The 5865-nt window shown below is 27.8% G+C and overlaps 1 long non-coding RNA gene across 1 annotated transcript; it reads right to left on the bottom strand.

Moving 5' to 3' along the window:
• Positions 1-398: 398 nt before the first annotated feature.
• Positions 399-5589, bottom strand: LOC136972296 (uncharacterized). Its single transcript, XR_010880310.1, has 2 exons — positions 5457-5589; positions 399-921 (listed from the first exon to the last, which is right to left on the bottom strand). It is a non-coding gene; the product is annotated as an uncharacterized lncRNA (long non-coding RNA).
• Between the last annotated feature and the right edge of the window lie 276 nt (positions 5590-5865).

Here is a 5865-nt window from a genome sequence, read left to right as displayed (position 1 = left end):
TGACCCACTAATTTCACCGAAAATGCCTCGTAGACGACCTCGTGGACGTGACCGTGGCCAGAGAGGTTTGAACGATCGCGCTCAAAACCAGCGATATCAAAGAAGATTGAAGAATGAGAACGGGACCCGCCGTGAGCGTCGAAGTGATACCGCTTACGGTATCCAAAAACAGGCCCGTGACAACGTAATCCGTCATAACTACGGCGGCAACGAAGCCCGCCGTAATCTACGCCAGGACCTTGAGTACCGGTGTCGGCTTTTCCTCATTGGAGAGTGCTCATTTTTCTCTTTTCCTTAGAAAATGGTGCGCTGTCGAGCCCTGAGTCTCCGAGACATTGTCTCGTCCCAAAAATGGTCTTGCTGTTTTACTTGTTATAATTAATACAAAACTCATTAGATCATTTTGTATATACTTTAATGTTTACGATCAAATAGAAACTCCATTATATTCGAAATTAACTCTTAAAGATAATAAACATAAAAATTGATAATAAGTAACGTCATATATCGGTCATCCTATTATAATGCTAATTAACAGAACATTGTCTTAAATCAGTGCAAGAAAAAACATTATAAAAAATGAAGAATTATGACAAGATAGATAAATCTAAATTTTAAGTGTAACAGCTTTTTTATATTAATGAAATGTAAATTAAGCTTTCTTAAGACCAATTAATTCTGCAAATCTTTTCTTTTTGCCTCTCTCGCTTCCATAATTACAGTAATCACGACCCGCAGGAGAACTTCCAGTGCATCGGCCACGTCTGCATCTGCCTTCCCAACCTGCTAATGCTCCATGGCCACCCGAACAGGTGTACATATTATCTCTAGAGCAATCTCCACCGACGTAACCGTGTTCTCTTTGGAAACCGCAATAAGTACCAGCTCGACTATAGCAGAAACATCCTCCTGCGTTGGTATCTGTAATCAATATAATTCTTATTAAAACGAAAAACGTATCGACAGCGATAAACATTTTCATAGTAAACCAGAAATAAATTATAAATTTTATATTTATAATTTATTTCTGGTTTATTATGAAAATTCTGTGAATTTGTGTCTTTATATGAAAATATAAAGACACAAATTCTAAAACTGTATATACAATGAACATAAGCCAAAATTAAAGCAACGATAAACGAATAATATCATTGTATATTATGAACTTACGATACGATAAATGGAGCTATGCTTGATGTTGTTAGAGATAAAATTTGATATAAACCAATATTTTTTATCTTTATACACTGCTTGACGATGATTTCATAAGTGGTTGCAATAAACAAAGAAGTAGTATCAAGAGTTTTATACTTTGAAAACATGTTTTAAGAATTACGATTTTGAATGAAATGTTCGTTTCAGATGTCTCGAAATGGTAAATGACTACTACGAAAATTTGTTTTACAATTATAATGACTTTTTATTTATTTATTGGAATGGTGATATGTAAATAGAATGTATACGAATTAAAACAGTCTATCCTAATTGTAAAATGCGATCTTGCAGTAGTCGGGTAGACAAACTAACGAAGGCACGCGGAGCGACTTTATTATCGCACTGTATAATCTGCTTCGTTGCATCGAATTTTATATTTCAAAATATTTAGAATAAAATGCATATAATTCTATAATAAAACCATATATTTAAAAACTTTATAAAAAGCAAAATATATCATTTTATATAATATTAAATTTAAAGCAACTAGTCGTTTGAATATATTATTTCAATATTGATTAAATGCGCAAATTATAATTTTTTTAAAATTATTTTCATTGAAATAAGACTACAGCAAAGCATCGAAAATCCGGATTCGGCCATGAAATTATGATCAGTGTAATTTTTGTTTATATATATTGATTCAGAAAATTGTATTTGTGTAAGTATTTCTACGTCACTTGCATGGGCGTAGCCAGGAAGGGAAATGGGTGGGCACGGCCCCCCAGTTAACCTGGTGCCCCTCCCCAGAAAATTACAGCCTCTACAAGTCCCCCCATAACAAAACCCTGGCTACGCCAATGGTCAGTTGTGAAATACTGGCTTGTGAGTCTAATCAGTCCGGATTTTTTATGCTTCACTGTATTTATTTTAAATATATTCTATTAGTTGTTATTTTAATTCAGTCTAAGATAACTGATAAATATATTTTTTATGGTTTTTTTAAGTCTTTTTTGTAGTGTTCAAATGAATTATTGGTTTTTACCTTATTTTGAAAATAATTTTAAAAATTTTTAAACCCGTTTTTACTATTTAACTATAAGCTTTCGCAGTCTATCGTTTCTCGTCTGTTTAATTATAATATTTTCTTTATTAATTGATTAATGATTATATTTATTATAAATAAATTGATTTTAGTTATAAACTTTTTTAATATATAAATTGATTTAGATTAACTTAACCAGAACATTTTTAAATGCATATTCTTTAATTATTATGTATTTATAAGTTAGAATCGTGCAGAAAAGTATCAGCTGTAATATTGTGTTGATGAAAATTCAAATCGCATACTTGTGAAATAACAGGTTATAGTTCTAGTTTCAGTTTTCCTCGTAGAAAAAATTGAAAATTAACATATCTTTTCTTATATAATTTCTTGTAATCATTAAAATGTTTTGTTGTTGCCATTTATATAGTTGCTACAAGAAACTCTTTATTACCCTAAACTCAATTACTTACAAGTTACTTGTTCTTGTGCCAATACAATAACTAATTAACTGACAAAATAATTAATGATATATTTATAAAGAAGATCGCGGATTATTTCTTTAGAGAAATCTGATAATTATTTACGATAGATAAGAAGTTTTAGCATATATGAGAAAAGACGCATTAATTTTCACCTCTTGCTACGAAAAACAATAAAATTTAATCGAATTTCTTCTTTATCCTGTTATTTAAAAACATGTGTTACATTTTATCAACCAATATCATAGCTGACTTTTTTATGCACGATTCTATAAATTATGTATAATAATTGTAGAATATAGGAGAATGTATTGACTTATTTTAAGTTAAAATTATTTATAAATAAAAGAAAGTATAATTAAAATAGATTTACTTTATTAATTTTTCCATACATTCAGATATTCTTTTATAACTATACATTTAAGACTGAAGACGAAATGTGTGTGTTACTGAATTAAAGCGAAAGAGATTCGATGAATTCTAAGATAAAGTTATGAAAAACAATATGAGAATTCTGACCTTCGAACGTCTGTTCGAAAAAAAGTAGTTTGTGTGATCAAACTTGTTGCATTGTTAACTGGTTTAAAAACTATTACAATGTCGTTTCGGGGACCGCTCAATAAATTTCATTATGCCTTTTTTATTTTTGATTGTTTTCGAGAAAAATAATATATATATTAATCACAATAAGAAAAGTTTATTTTATTTTATTTATATTAAAGATAAGCTATTTTTAAAAATATAAATGTTCATTTCTAACTTTTAAAAACTTGTTTGTTGGTTTTTAGATTTTATAATTCATACCAATATGCTTAAAAGGAGGTTCTCAACCTTTTTCTCTTAGCGACCTCTTTCCAAAATTGGACTTGACCCGTTTTTATGTTGATATGAAATAAGAATAAATTATAAATATGATGAAATAAGTAATCAAATAACAATTAATAATTGCTTTATTATACAAGTTTGAATTCATTAATGTTTATATTACTTTCATAAAATTTATAGATAAAAATATTATTATATAACAATGCTTCTAATTATAATTTATACAAATAAATTTTTAAAAAGTTGCCTATGATCTTCTCTAATAATTTATTGACCCTTCAGATGAATGTTTATTACGATGGTTTTCAATGAATAGGAGGTGAATATTATTATTAAGATTAAAATGTATTTAATCGACTTTGACTGTTTCGAAATAATCAAATATTGTCAGAACAGAACAGAACAAATATATTGTCGAAGAGAAACTAAACTTTCTGAAGAAAACAAAAAAAAAAAGGCTCTTACAAACATTAAGAAAAATATGTAAGAATGGCTAGATTTGGAAAAAATTTAATAAATATAAATAGCTTTAATTAAAATTATATTTTACAATTACAAAAATATATTATGATTGATTTTTCTCTCATTTTCTACATAAAAGAAAATGTCTTTTATATATTTTTCCGTTGTATAAAATTCTGTAATGTTTTGCATTATGGATAGTATATCCTCATTATACATATAAAAATGCATATAAAAAGAATAAAAAAATTAACAATGATTTAAAAATTAAAAATTATATATATCCCTATCATAAAAATAAGACAATGAATATCTGTGTTGAGAATCAAATAATATTTACGATTCATATTTACTGTGGTAATAATTATATTTTCCATTAAAATATCTTTTACTTTTATTATTTATAATACTCGTATTAATCATTTAGTCCATAACATAAACAGATCAGTGGTACCCAAACTTTATGACTGATGGACCAAACGTGTATAAGTAGTACATAAGCAGAGCACAAATATTTTTTTATATTTCAAATAAATAAAAAGTGAATCTATTTCTATCATTTGTAAAGATCGTCCAAGTATATCAGCAAAAATTTGCCATTTTTTGATTCCCCTTCCCTGATTATCACAAGTAATCAAAAATCAAGGTATTCCAACTATTTTATTTAATTATCACCATTCTGCCCAATTCCGTCGCGGGGCATGACCTCTCAATGGAAATAATTACGATGGTCATTTAACCGGAATATGCTGATACCTCGCATGCACTAATTAATCAAACAATCGAAACATTATCTATGATTTATGATGTGTTTCCAGGGCCGTTCCGAATAATTTTGGCGTCTGAGGCAAACCTAAGAATAACACCAATGTACAGTACAATAGAATATTTCTATAAACATTATGACGCCATTTTAGTATCTCTTCAGATTTGGCGCCTGGGGCAGTTGCCTCTCTGATCTATGGGCATCGCTCTGTATGTTTCTAAGAATAATGTAAAATTAAATCATATCAAATCTATAATAATACTGTTTCTATCAAATATTCCAAAAGATGAGCATTTTTTTTCATTTATTTTATAATGGCCATAAATGAAATAAAATCATCTAGAAATTACGCTTTCTGTGCCTATACTTTTTCTGCATCCTCTTTCCATCTCGTTGAATAAGAATATACATTAATTTTTTACGGTGCCATCTAATTTTATTGCAATATTATTTAGCACATATTGTAATAAACCTCAAAGGTTGCATTCGTATAATCCTCAAACATATATTATTATCATGTGAACTACAATAACTATTACTTATTTTGGTATTTATTGCGGTTTACACAATTTTACAAAGCTGTATTAAAAACTAAATCATGCAGAAAGTAAATAATATACATAATGCTACTAAATAAAATATAATTTTATTGAATAATGAAATCGTAAGAATACTTACAATAAATAATTTTTAAAATCACGAAATATATATAAATACTTACAATGAACACAGGCTAAAAGCAAACAGCCTAACAGCAAGATGTACTTCATCTTGAAGCTGAGCAATATTAGAAACTTTCACCTTAAATACGTTTAAGCCAGAATTTTGCAACCGTTTCCTCTTCGGAAAAGGATACAAAACCTTTACAGTTTACTAGAAAGAGCTATCGAAATTTTTAGTAGAAAAATAACTCAGATTTAAAACTAGATAAGCATTACATTATGCTATATTATAATAAATTTTAAATTATTTTAAAGTATTCATATTTGATCTTAAAACCATCTACTTTTAAATACTTTTTACGTGTTGCATTTTTTAAATTATTGTTTATATATAATACAGAAGATACAGAAAATATATTGTAAATATACCGTCTGCCATTAATGTATTGTAAATATACCGTATATATA

Source organism: Centruroides vittatus, unplaced genomic scaffold, assembly GCF_030686945.1.
Source record: "Centruroides vittatus isolate TY-2023 unplaced genomic scaffold, ASM3068694v2 contig_2892, whole genome shotgun sequence".
In the NCBI taxonomy this organism is placed as follows: domain Eukaryota; kingdom Metazoa; phylum Arthropoda; class Arachnida; order Scorpiones; family Buthidae; genus Centruroides; species Centruroides vittatus.
This window is presented reverse-complemented; position numbering and strand designations above follow the sequence as displayed.